This window comes from Vipera berus, assembly GCF_964194415.1.
Source record: "Vipera berus genome assembly, chromosome: 6".
NCBI classification, from domain to species: domain Eukaryota; kingdom Metazoa; phylum Chordata; class Lepidosauria; order Squamata; family Viperidae; genus Vipera; species Vipera berus.
Window position 1 is genome coordinate 91,127,250 of NC_138208.1, and position 14,367 is coordinate 91,141,616.

Sequence of the window (14,367 nt, forward strand, 5' to 3'; positions counted from 1 at the left end):
GGGATCCCTCTCAGGCACCCCGAGATCGTGGAGAAACGGATTGTCTATTTACTCTGCGGAGTTGAATTGGGCTTCAGGATGGGCCCCTCAGGAGGGATTTCCTGGCAAACCTTCTCCCCGGAAAAGGAAGTCCAGGAATTCCGGGTGCAGCTACCAAGATTCAGGCACTGGGAAACGGGGATCTTAAGACCTGGGAGAGTTCTTGCCTGGCTGTCTGGGATCGGTTGGTCCCTGCTGGAGCCCGGAAGTGGGCAGAGGCCGGGAGGGTCTCAGGGCCCCCAGCTGCCAGTTCCCTCCTCGTCCTTTTCAGGAATCCCTGGCTGGCCCCCTCCTTAAAAAAGCCACCCCTGCATCCCGCCTGCCTGGGCAACTTTCATCCAGTTGCCAAGCTCCCCGTTCCAGGGATGGTTGTGGAAAAGGGTCCCGGGTGACGGAGACCCCCCCAGCCAGGATTCAGGCCCGGTTCTGGGGGAGAGAGAGCGCCGGGCTCAATTGCTGAGGACCTCCGGCAAGAGGGGTGGGGAATCCCAGCTGGGGGGTCCAGGAGAAGGGCCTTCTCTGCCGTTGCCCCTCCCTGCGGAACATCTTCCTCCCCCCAGGAATGAGGTCAGCCCCAACCCTCCTTTCCTTCTACAAGGGCCTACAGACATGGCTCTGCCTTGGGTCTCCAATGGGGGAGCATCACAATGGGGGGGCGGTTTCTCATCAATTAACAACAGGTGCCACCTCCCCCATCCTTCTCCCACCCACCCCAACCTTTAATTGGCCCCCTTTATTTTGTTGTGTTTACTATTGTATTTATATCCTTGTTGTGATTGTTAGCTGCCCAGAGCTGCCCTGAAGTAAGATGGGAGGCCGACCAAGTCTATAAATAACTAGAATATATAATAATAAACCTCCTGGGGATAAGATAAGAAGACTCTCCCCCTGAAGGCGTGGGCTCTCCGTCTTGGGGGGTCTCACAGGGGGGGCTTCGGGGATGATAGTTGGGCTGTTGTGTCTGCACCCTGCAGAGGGTGGACCAGCTTCAAACATTGGACGCTTCAAAAAGGGAAGACAGAAATTAGCAAAATCAGCTGCTTCTAGGAAGGCTTGGAAAGAGAGTTCAGCCCCGGAAGAGACCAGGCCGAGCCCCTCACAGCAGCCAAACCTCAGCTAGATTCAGACAACCGCTTGATCAGCTCTCAGAAATATCCCACCTTGTTTTTAACACAACCCACAATTCTTGGCTAGTTATTCTCTGGCTTACTGTGCCGGATCTAGAACAATTGATTGCAGTGATATTTTCGTGCCCACATCAGATCACCCACACACACCCATTGCAGCTGGCCTATCATGGGCATTCATTTGTGGCTGTCGCTGTACCAGCACTCCACCCCCATCACTAGTCTTCCCTCCCATCCTTCCCAAGGCATCTGGGTTGTCTTCTTCTGGCCTAGAATATCACACACACACACACACACCACTTTGGCTTTTGCCTGCCATTTCCATAATGGTGCCTCCACAATCATGGGAGGTGGGGTATCACCCCCCGTAGATAGGGCTCGTAACTTGGGTGTCCTCCTAGATTCACAGCTCTCCATGGAAGATCATATAGGAGCTGTGACTAGGGTGGCCTTCGCCCAGGTTCGCCTGGTGCGCCAGTTGCAGCCCTATCTGGACCGGGATGCCTTGCGCACGGTCACTCATGCGCTCGTGACCTCCCGTTTGGACTACTGCAATGCTCTCTACATGGGGCTGCCCTTGAGAACTACTCGGAGGCTTCAGCTGGTGCAGAATGCGGCCACGCGAGTGGTGGTGGCGGTTTCCTGATACTCCCATGTAACACCTCTACTCCGCGAGCTGCATTGGCTTCCGGTTGCCCTCCGGGTGAGATTCAAGGTGCTGGTAATGACCTATAAAGCCCTAAATGGCATGGGTCCGGATTACCTACGGGAGCACCTGCTGCCAGCATCAACTTCCCTTCGTCCAGTGTGTTCCCACAGGGAGGGCCTCCTCAGGGTGCCGTCGGTCAAAGAGTGTCGACTGGCAGCCCCCAGGGGGAGGGCGTTCTCTGTGAGTGCGCCAGACCTTTGGAACCGTTTACCGGTGGAGCTCCAGATGGCTCCTGACCTTCGCTCCTTCCACCGTGACCTAAAAACTTACTTATTTGAATAAGCCGGCCTGGTCTGATGGGTTTGGGGTATTTTAATATTAATTTTATTGATTTCTATTGTAATTGGGCTACTTATTTAATTCTTTTTTAACATTTGTACATAGTATTTTATTGTATTTATTGCCCTGTACACCACCCTGAGTCCTTCGGGAGAAGGGCGGTATAGAAATTAAATTAAATTAAATTATTATTATTATTATTATTATTATTATTATTATTATTATTATTATTATTATTATTATTATTACTTCAGAAGAAGTGGGCTTCCGGTTTGCCACTGCAGCTGCCACAGACGTGTGGAAGGTGAGCTCCGTCTTCCACATCTGATTTGACATTGCAGGTGGACTTGGAAACGGTCAAAAGTCGCCCTGTAGGGGTAACCAGCAAGGAAGGGATCTCTGTTTGATCACGGGAGGGCGGTAGCCCTTCCGCCCGATCTCGTGTAGCCCTCCAAACTGGCAGATGAAAGACCAGCCATAGAAATATGGCCTGTCACCAGGCTGCAGACAGCCGAAGCACCTACAAAGCATCATGAATGAGTCTGGGAGAGATCTGAACCTCTCTTCAATCCTAACTATTTTTTCCACCTGTATAAGCTGCCCAAAGTATTTTCCCCCCTGTGGAGAGAGGCAAGGGAAATCCTATCCCATCGTCTAACAACAGGAGTGACTGACTATCCAGGGAAGTTTAAAATGTTGAGACAATAACCTGACTTTAACTGCATTTCTATCTTTCCACAATTTGAGGACTAAAAAATTTGCTATTTTTATTAAACATTTGGGTTCTTATTTATAAAAAAAGAAGGAAAAAAGACGATTAAAATCTTGGTTTTTTTAAAAAAAATATCTTAACAGTATAGGCGATATCTTGTGGCTAAACCTGATATTACAAACTGTTATTGTCTGAAAGAGACTTGGCTTGAAGCCCAGACTATAGATAAGACTTTTGTAACCTTGGCAATCAGCTGTGAGAAGCCCAGCTGTGTTCTATACTCAGTGATAAAATTATTTTCATTCTCTGACTGTAAAGCTTTTAATTCAGATCTTTAAGAGAACATAGATCAACATCAGGAACAGATTTTATTTATGTTGAAAGCAATTCATGAAACTGTTCTTAAAGCCACTGATGAAATAAGAGGCTACAGAAGAGAACAAGATATCAGCCTAGATATACGAACCCAAACTTTGATTAGAACTAAAGAATTAACTACACAGAACATAATAGAAGAAATGGAGCAATCAAATACTATCATAGAAGACTCAACTGATCAACAAACACAGTTAATGGAAAACTCAGAAAAGGGATTGACAACTTTGAAAATGGAAAAGACTTTCTATATAAACCAGAAGAAACCTGAGGATCAAAAAGAAAGAACAGACCGAAGGGAAGATAAACATTTCAGGATAACTACACTGAGAGAGAAAAATAGAGAGTGTCAGGATCCACCCCTATCCACATCTTAGGAAATAAGAACTCTTGGATCCAAGTTTGTCCAAAAGGAAAAGTTTACTAGGATGAGGTCGGTTGTGGCAATACAAGACGGGATCTGACATTGAGTTACATTTCAATACTGTATAAAGCATTCCTGGTTCAACCCCCTCCCCTCCAATCCATTTTGTCAGGCTCACATCATTGACTTAGGTGTCAGGCCCTTTCGTGGGAAAGGGAAATCTTCTTGCGTTTATTGTTATTGCTTTCTTTCTTTCAGTTCCAAATGGAGATGCAACCCAGATCTCTCTCTCTCTCCCTCTGTTCCCCCCAGATCAAAAGCTTTCCTGGTCTTTGAAAACAGCCTACTGCAATCTGAATAACCATCCTCTCCCCCCCCCCTTCGGAGAGATGGCAGCATCCCCAGAATAGGCACATTGTTCTACCTATACATTTATGAAATGTGATATAAATGGATTCTGACAATCGGCTCTCCTCTCAGAAAAAAAGATGGGTCCATCTGCGGGGAAAAGAAAACATATAAATGTTAGCCCGGTTTGTTCGGATATTCTGTATGAAACCTCTTAAGCAACTTAGGTGCTTTAACGTGAAGTTTGTTAACCCACTCGTTTTCTGAGGAGGGGAGGTGTTTCCATGCCACTAAATATTGTATCGTTCCGTGGTGTTTTCTGGAATCTAAGATTTCTTTCACTTCAAAATGTTGTTCTCCTTCCACCATGATGGGGGGTGGTGGTGGTGGGATTTTTTCTCGTAGTGGTGATTGTTTTTCTCTCTTTATTAGACTGCAGTGGAAGGTTGGGTGTATTCGTCTAAGATTTCTGGGTAGTTCTAATTCAACTGTTACTGGGTTTATGATTCTTTTATATTCCAATTGTCAAGGTAAAAATCACCTTTGTAGAGGGCGACGGACCGTGCTTCAGAGAATGCATGATATGCTTGCAGGAAGGCAAGAAAAACACGACGCATAATCTTACTAAATACCTTTTACTTAATATATAATATAAAAACTAAATATATATTATACAGAGCTAGCTGGGCTACATCCTAACGTAACAGTCAGTAACAGCAAAGAAAAAAAAACAATACAGATAACAACCCAGAACTTTCTCTAGACATGCGCAATAAACAGACTAAAACCATAACATAGCTAGTCATATGGGATTCACTATGGTTACCAGATAAGTTATCACAACAGGTGCAGAGAGAAGAGGAAAATGTACAGTTAGAAATGAACTTTTCTGACGAACATAAAAAAACGTGCAGTGACATTCCCCTTCTTTCGTCAGCAAAGTGAAGACTCAAGTAAGGCACATCTTCTCACGCAGATACTCATGCTGGGCTGTAGGAAGTGGTTTGTTCAGCATGTCAGCAATTTGATCACGTGTAGGCACATACTGTAATGACACAAAACCTTGTTTAACCAGTTGCCTTATGTTTTGATATCGGATGTCAATGTGTCTGGACCTTGAACCTGTAAAACGTGTTTCAGAAATATAAACCACAGATTCATTATCTTCCATCACTGTAATCGGTCGAATCGGATGTGTCCAGATATCTGTGACTAAAGCATCAAACCAGGTTAAAGAATTGCATGCATCAGACACACAAGCATACTCAGCTTCTGTAGAGGAACAAGAAACAAGATTCTGTTTACGCACATGCCAGTAAACAGGACATCCATTTAAGAACATCATGTAACCTGATGTACTTTTCCGTGACTTCTTATCACTCGCCCAATCTGAATCTGCATAACAACATAACTCTGCATAGTCAGTATGTGTGGGTTCCAACAACAACTTCATGTCTTTGGTGTGTTTTAGATACCTCAATAACTTCTTAACACATGTCCAATGAAACTGTTTTGCCTTGCCTACGTGTCGTGATAACAGATTAACACTAAGTGCAATGTCGGGTCTAGTCCAACTACTAATATACAGCAGCGACCCAATGACTGAGCGATATAGTGTTTGATCTTCGAACTCAGGACTTGGTTCATGTGCCAAAATGTGAAAATCAGTTTGCATGGGTATACTCACAGGCTTAGCGTCCTCCATGTTACAGTGATGTAACAGTTGTTCAATCTTTTCTTCTTGTGAGAGACTAAACCCCTTCTGAGTTTTGGCAATTTGAACACCTAAATAAGTGTTAATACACCCTAAAGACTTCAACGTGAAAAACTTTTGTAAAGCTTTAGCAAAAACCTCACTCATCTGCTTATTTGGACCAATATAAACAATATCATCGACATAAACAAGAATTATCTCATACCTATTACCGGATCTTTTAGTAAACACGCATTCATCTGTTTCGGACTTAATAAAGCCCATTGAATTTAGTTTGTCAGAAAGACATAAGTACCACATTAAACCAGACTGTTTCAGACCATAAAGACTTTTGTGAAGAAACCAGGTATCCCCTTCTTGCTGTCTGAAACCTGGAGGACCTTTCACGTAGATTTCTTCATCAAGATCAGCGTGTAGATAAGCCGTTTCAACGTCGAACTGGAAAACTTCCAGGCCAAGGATAGTTGCAGTGGCTAAAGCAATTTTCACACTTTCAGTTCGCACCGTGGGTGAGTATGTATTTGTATAGTCCTCAGGATAACGTTGAGCGAAACCCTGGGCTACGAGTCTGGCCTTGTACAACGACTCACCATTCGGCTTCTTTTTGATCCTGTAGACCCATCGAGTACCAATAACTTTCTTGTTTGCTGGAGGGCTTGCAGGCGTAAACACTTGAAGTTTCTTTAGACTGTCCATTTCAGCCTGCATTGCCTCAAACCATTTATCTTGCTCTGATTCAGGAAGATGTTTGATCTGTGTGAACTTCTCAGGTGGAAGTGTAACATTACAAATCAAAGGTACAGGTGTTTTTGTTACTTGCCACGAATACCGTTTTGGAGGGATTCCCTTTGTGGTCCTCTTAGAACGTCTTGGGCCAACCGTCCATTCTTCTTCTGTGTCGTCCTCGTCTTCATCATCGTCGCCAGCAGCAACATCAGCGGCTTGCGAAGACGGAACAGTAGGTTGAGAAGAACTCGTGGAAGGAACATTATCCTGTGCATCTCGATCATCAGGTTGCGTGGCATCAGCAACATCGTCTCTAGGAAAATAAACTTCAGGATCGTTAGAATGAATCCTGGACCAGTCAGCATCTTCCTCAAAAGTAGCAGATTGTGAAACCACAATAACATGATGAGAGTCAATGTATTTGCTCCATTTTGAATTATCATCAATGCCCATAAATCTCATCCTTTTTGCTGCAGGACCCCCTTTCTTTCTTTGGGCTAAAGGAATATTCACCATAGCATATGAACCAAAAATATGGAGATGTGAGAGATCAGGCTTGTGTCCATACAACATGAAATAAGGGGTCTGATTTATCACACTACTCCAAGTACGGTTGATGATATGGTTAGCATATTTGATAGCTTCACCCCAGTATGGAAGACTGAGGTTAGCATCTTCAAGGAGGCAACGCATCATGGTTTGCAGAACTCCATTTCTGCGTTCTGCCACCCCATTTTCAGCTGGCGTATAAGGAGCAGATGTCTGATGTACTATCCCATTCTCACGCATCCAGTCTTGGAAACGCTGAGACATGAATTCAGCACCGCGATCACTCTGGATTCTGACAATGTTGACCTCGAATTGGGTATAGACAAGACTAGCAAAGTCTTTAAAGATCTGAAAGGTCTCAGATTTTTCTTTCATAGGATAGACATATCCATATCTAGAATAATTGTCAACGATTGTCAAGAAATATCTTTTACCACCAAGTGTTGGTGCAAAAGGACCAACTATGTCAGTGTGTACCAAATCAAAAATGCGTGTTGACAGGCGTGTAGCGCGTTTTGGAATTGCTGCTGCCTTGGATTTGGCTTTCTTGCAGACAGCACAGTCCAAAAACACCTTACACCCCTTTAGATCCAAACCTCTTGCGAACTCTGGCATCTTCTTCAGAACACGGAAACTGGCATGACCCAATCTTCTGTGCCACTTATGGATACACCTGGAATGCAAAGGTTTACCTGTTAGTGAATTCTCAACATTAGCATTTTTATTAGGAACCCCAGGCTTGCTGTGAGCAACCTGTGTCTTTTTTGTATTTTTATCATTATTAGGAACTTTTGGAGTAGCAACAGGATCTCTCTCTGGGACGTCTCTCTCTGGGCCTGTGCTTTCCCTTTTTGGAGCTTGTATACTTGCCTGCTCTTGCTGCTTAGGCTTTGGTTTTAAGTAATAAACACCACCAATCAACATGGTTTCAGCAACAATATCTCCGTCTTTGACTATATAACTTGCTTTTTCAAGATGGTGGACCTGAAAATGAGAAAACCTAGACAAATGACTCTGACTAAGCAAATTACTACTGGCAGACGGAACGTAGTAAACATTTGGAATGAGAGCATCAAGCTCCTCAATGTAGACAGTTCCTTTTCCCATGACCTGAACAGGATGATTGGAAAAAGAGTAAAGTTCACGAAGTTCAGGTTCAGGCTCGTGCATCTCTGTGTAAAGCTCTTTTCTGTAGGTAACATGTAATGCTGCTCCACTGTCCAAAGTCCAAAGAAGTCGTCTGTCGTACTCTGGTTGAGGCTGTGGATCGTTGGTCACAACCAATGTGACGAGTGGAGCTTGTGAATCACACCTGGAACCACGACCACGACTTTGTCGTCCGCCTCTACCTCTGCCTCCTCTGGAATCTGTTCCTCTGGGCTGGTATGTGACGGGCGCTGGAACTCGTTGGGGACAATCCCGGGTGGCATGTCCCACACGATTGCAGATGTAGCATCTTGGCATCCTTGGAACGTAGGTCCTTCCACGGAAGGCACGCCTCACTGAAGCTCTTGATGCAGGTGGTTCCCTTAAATGTGGCGCAGCTTGCATAAGTGCCTCTTCTTCGGCTAAAATTCGGCATACATGATCCACTGTGCGTTGAGCAATAGGCACTTGATTAATCTTGGAAATAGCATCTTTCCACTCATGATTCAAAGAATTGATGATAATGCTAATCATTTGAAAATCATCAATAGGATAGCCTTTTTCACCCAGTTCTTTTCTAATACCTTTCATTGTAGTCAAATGTGCTCCAATATGTTCACCAGGTTTTAATCTGGAACCATGGAACTCAGACAAAAGTAAACATGTAGACTCAATTGATGTAGGCCGATAACATGTCTCTAACTGAGTCCAAATTTGTTGGGCAGTTGCATCTTGTGAAAACGTGAGCTGCAATTCAATGTCCATTGACATCAATAATGTTGTGCATGCTCTATTATCCAAGTCCCATATGTCAGGAGTCCATGGCTTGGCAGGAGGATTAAACACCATCATGTGAGTACCTTCTCTGCATAGCAAAAGTCCAACCTCACTGACCCATGCCCTGTAATTCTGTCCTGACTTCTTTAATTTTGAGTCACCAGCCAGTGGTACAATGGAAGGTGTTTGATGAGGAATATACAATTGAGGTACTGGCTGTGCAGGTTGTGCAATCCGACCATAACCTGCAGGGGGCACCAGTGGCGTCTGTGCCTGTGCCTGGACATGCGGCAGTTGCATTGAAGCTGCCGGTAGTCTTGGTGCTGGCTGTGACTGTCTTTGAGCTGCTATTCCACCCTGGCCAGCAGGAGGCGCTGGCGCTGGGGCTGGTGCATTAGCATAACCTGCAGATGACACTGGCCTTTGCATATAAGAACCCGGTGGCAATTGCATGTGGGTTAAATATGGCTGTGTTCTGCCAGGTAGAGGGGCTTGCATAGAAGCAATATTAACAGGAGAAGCAATAGTAACAGGAATCCTAGCACCATCAAGGACTGGAGCCTCAGATAATGGCAGAAATCTTGTATCTCTGAGCAAAGACTCCTCCATAGACAATTGCGAGAGTGAGAGCTCCAATTCATGTCTTAATGCAGCTTCACCAGTAGATGGTGCTATAACATTTGCTTCAGGCATCACTGTGGCTCTGTATGTCCTTTGGGACAGCCCATAATCATGTGACATAGGAGCCTCCGGTTCCCATTCGTCTTGCATGACACTCAATGATGGGCGTGACTTTGGCTTTGGGGAAGAAGGAGGCAATATGGCTTCTCCTTGTGGGTGTGGCAATATGGCCGGTTCATGCTCATAAGTCCTCTCATATTGCTGAACCATTGACACATATTTCTTTGCCTGCTGCAAACGCCTTTCAAAAACCCCAATTTGTTCACAGTAGCCTTGCATAGCCCTATCTCGCATAGTTTGCTTGGGGCTTGAAGGAGCAGAAGGAATTTTCTTCGGCTGGACTTTAAGTTTCGCTCCAAGCCTTTGAAATTCATCTTGAGCCCCTGGAGTGTGAACATTTCCAAAAGCAGCTGCCAGGGAGCTTGGAAAAGTAGAAAAAGGAGTGACTGACCTTGCATCGGCGACAGGAGCAGGTGCGTCTTCTCCAAGGTGTGTGGCCGAAGCTATCGGAGTTCTTAAGGTCGAAGGGAGATGCCCAACAGACAAGCTCCTGGCCTCCCGTTTCAGCCGTGGCTTCCTTCCTGACATGTTTCAGCAGTTAATCACCGCTGCCTCACTAGCACTAACTAACTGATAACAGCCGCAGAAACATGCATCTCCAAAAACATAAATCAAACCATCCTCGATACCAAAATGTCAAGGTAAAAATCACCTTTGTAGAGGGCGACGGACCGTGCTTCAGAGAATGCATGATATGCTTGCAGGAAGGCAAGAAAAACACGACGCATAATCTTACTAAATACCTTTTACTTAATATATAATATAAAAACTAAATATATATTATACAGAGCTAGCTGGGCTACATCCTAACGTAACAGTCAGTAACAGCAAAGAAAAAAAAACAATACAGATAACAACCCAGAACTTTCTCTAGACATGCGCACTAAACAGACTGAAACCATAACATAGCTAGTCATATGGGATTCACTATGGTTACCAGATAAGTTATCACAACAGGTGCAGAGAGAAGAGGAAAATGTACAGTTAGAAATGAACTTTTCTGACGAACATAAAAAAACGTGCAGTGACACCAATATACTTTGGTCCTAGTTTTTTACAGGGTTGGAGTGATTTCAGGTATTTTGTGGATAAATATACCATCTCTCCTACCCTGAATGGTGTGGGATCGGTTCTTTTTTTGTCTGCCTGTGTCTTGTATGCTTTTCTGGCATCTTCCAACGCTTTCCTTACGATTGGCCATGTGTTTTGTAATTGAGCAATCCATTCCTTCAGATCAGGGATAACCGGTTCTTTTGGGGTTAGTTCTGGTATTGGGTTGAAACTCTGGCCTGTAGCTACTTGAAAAGGAGTGTAACCTGTGCTTGAGTGGACTGCATTATTATATCCTACTTCTGCGAAAGGCAGTAGGTCCGTCCAGTCGGACTGCTGAAAATTAATAAAGCATCTTAAATATTGTTCAAGTACAGAGTTAAGTCGTTCAGAAGCCCCGTCCATTTGAGGATGGTGACTAGATGACAGTCCTTGGTTGGTTCCTAACAGGGATAAAAATTCTTTCCAAAATGCCAATGTAAATTTCACCCCTCTATCAGATATGATGCGTTGTGGTACCCCGTGCAATCTGTAAATATGCTGTACAAAAAGTTTTGCTAATGCTTTTGCAGTCGGGATTTTTTGGCAAGGTATGAAATGTACTTGCTTAGAGAACAGATCTGTGACAGTCCAGACTACGGTGTTTCCATTACTTTCTGGCAGTTCTACGATAAAATCCATGGCTATTTCTTTCCATGGGGCTGAGGGGTTTGCCACTGGTTGTAACAGACCTGGCAGTTTCCCTTGCATTCTTTTGGCCATCGCGCAAATTTGACAGCTACCCACATAGCTTTCTATGTCCTTTTTCATAGATGGCCACCAAAATTGCCTTTTAGTTAAGTGTAAGGTTTTTACAAAGCCAAAGTGTCCTGCTGATTTTGTATCATGGCACAGTTGCATGAAATTGATTCTCTGTGTGGCCGGTATATATAGCTTCTCCCCCACCCATGGCAGTCCATCTTTAATTGTGCACACATGTCTATTTTTCTGGAACCATTCATCACTTTCCAAAGACTTCCTGAATTCTATTCCAGTTTGGCTATCTACCTTCGGCTTCATTTTTTCTTGTACCCTGGTGGTGACTGGTGCTGCCAGTTGTTGTTCCGGCACAAGTGGTTTAAAGTCAGTAACTCTTGTGCTGTTATATTGGGGCATGCGGGATAATGCATCTGCCAGGAAGTTCTTCCCCCCTGGTAAGTGTTTGAGAGTGAAATTGAATCGGTGAAAATGTTGGGACCAGCGGGCTTGCTTAGGAGTGAGCTTCCTGGGCATTTTTAGTGCTTCCAAATTCTTGTGGTCTGTCCAGACCTGGAAAGGTATTTTATTTCCTTCTAAAAATTGGCGCCATGTTAGTAATGCCCACCTCAATGAGAATGCCTCTTTTCCCCATATTGGCCAACATTGTTCTGTTTCTGTGAGTTTTCTGGATGTGTATGCGCATGGTTGCAATGTCCCCCCATCATTTTCTTGTAATAATACGGCTCCTACCGCTACATCGCTCACATCTGCCTGTATTACAAAAGGTTTGTCGGGATCTGGGTGTTTTAGGACAAGTTCAGCAGAAAAAAGTCTCTTTAGCCTCTCAAATGCTGCTTGACACTCCATTGTCCACTTTACAGGCTGGCTGGATTTCACGGGGGACCCCCCTTTCGTTTTCAACAAGTTTGTCAGGGGCATGGCTATTTGGCCAAATGCAGGGATGAATTGGCGGTAGAAATTTGCAAACCCCAGGAAACTTTGCAATTGCTTCCGTGTGCGGGGGGGGGTGCCCACTCTAATACTGCCCTGACTTTCTCAGGGTCCATTTCGATGCCCTCTGGGGATATGCGATATCCCAGGTAGTCAATTTTTTCCTGGTGGAATTCGCACTTTGATAGTTTAGCATATAGGTGGGCAGCTCGCAACTTCTTCAGGACTGCTCTGACTAGGTTGATGTGTTCCTCTTTGGTCTCAGTGAAGATAAGGATGTTGTCCAGGTAAACCAGGACCCCCTTATGAAGGTGCTCCCTTAGCACGTCATTAATTAATTGCATGAATACTGCGGGGGGCCCTTGCAGTCCGAATGGCAATACTTTGAACTGGTAGCAACCCAATGGGCAGTTGGATGCAGTCTTCCATTCATCTCCTTCCTTAATCCTAATGCGGTAATATGCTTCCCTCAGGTCTAGTTTAGTGAAAATCCTTCCTTTCGATAGGTGGGATAGCATATCCTTCATTCGGGGTAAGGGGTACAGATTGCATTCACTAATTGTGTTCAGATTCCTATAATCTATACAACAGTGGTAAGAACCATCAATAATAATAATAATAATAATAATAATAATAATAATAATAATAATAATAATAATAATAATAATAATAATAATAATAATAATAGTAATAATAATAATAATAATAATAATAATAATAATAATAATAATAATAATAATAATAATAATAATAATAATAATAATAATGTTGGAAGGGAGCTTGGAGGTCATCTAGTCCAACCCCCTGCTCAGGCAGGAAACCTTATACCATTTCAGGCAAATGGCTGTCCAGTCTCTTCTTAAAAACCTCCAGTGTGGGAGGGAGAGGGAAATTGCTTGAGAAGGGGTCAAGCCATCAGGAAGCAGCTCCTGTGCGCAAAAGAAATTTAATCTGACAGGATTTACATGCTGCCAGGGTAGGTCTCGCAGAGAGAATCCTGCCATTTGAAATGTTCCCTGAGGTCATCCAGCCCAGCCCCAGCTCAGTGCTGCAATCCAAAGGAAAGCTGATTGTCCCCCTTGCCTTCAAACGCATCCAGACAAGCCCCCCACCCCCACCCCTGGGTCTTGGGGCTGCTGGTGACAGGCTGACTTCCCCTTTTTCTGAGCGAGATTTCTCTAACGTCCCTTCAGAACCTGCAGGAATGAACAGCTCCCAGCGTCCTCCCAATGGAGGGCATCCCTGCGTTCCCACAAGACGCCCGGACCTCGACCCAGGTTCAGAAAAATGAACGGCTGCCTCGTTCACACAATCTGCTGAACGGGTGGCTGGGTGTGAAGAAATACTGAACCACAGGACTGAGAATTTTAATTGTAATTTTATTTTACTTGGGTTTTAATTGGAGTTTAACAGGGGTTTTATTTTATTCAAGGACTAAATTTAATTAATTTTAATTGTTCTTAACTTTTGTAATTGTATTGTTGTATTGTTATTTTAAATTCCTTGTGAACTGCCCTGAGTCCTACGGGAGAAGGGCAGTATATAAGTCCAATAAACATATACATAAACAAATGCAAATCGACCCCCTCTGTTTTAATGCAGAATTGTCTGCAAAATGCCCACACAAACTTTAACCAATGACTTTCTCATATTTCCCCTTTTATTGTGGGATTGTGTGAAACCCCCTGCCCTTTCTAGACTTTCCCAGATGCAGCCAGATGGAACTCCCCATTCTGGCTTCCTCTCCATGACACACTAAGCCACAGAATAACTAGCCAAGAATTGTGGGTTGTGTTAAAAACAGGGAGGGATATTTCTGAGAGCTGATCAAGCGGTTGTCTGAATCTAACTGAGGTTTGGCTGCTGTGAGGGGCTCGGCCTGGTCTCTTCCGGGGCTGAACTCTCTTTCCAAGCCCTCCTAGAAGCAGCTGATTTTGCTAATTTCTGTCTTCCCTTTTTGAAGCGTCCAATGTTTGAAGCTGGTCCACCCTCTGCAGGGTGCAGACACAACAGTCCGACCAT

General features: G+C 44.3%; 1 protein-coding gene across 1 annotated transcript in view; it reads right to left on the reverse strand.

The window, feature by feature from the left end:
* LOC308670181 (snaclec A15) overlaps positions 1 to 14,367 on the reverse strand; it is a 53,448-nt gene that overhangs the window by 27,618 nt on the left and 11,463 nt on the right. The gene's annotated exons all lie outside the window — the stretch shown is intronic.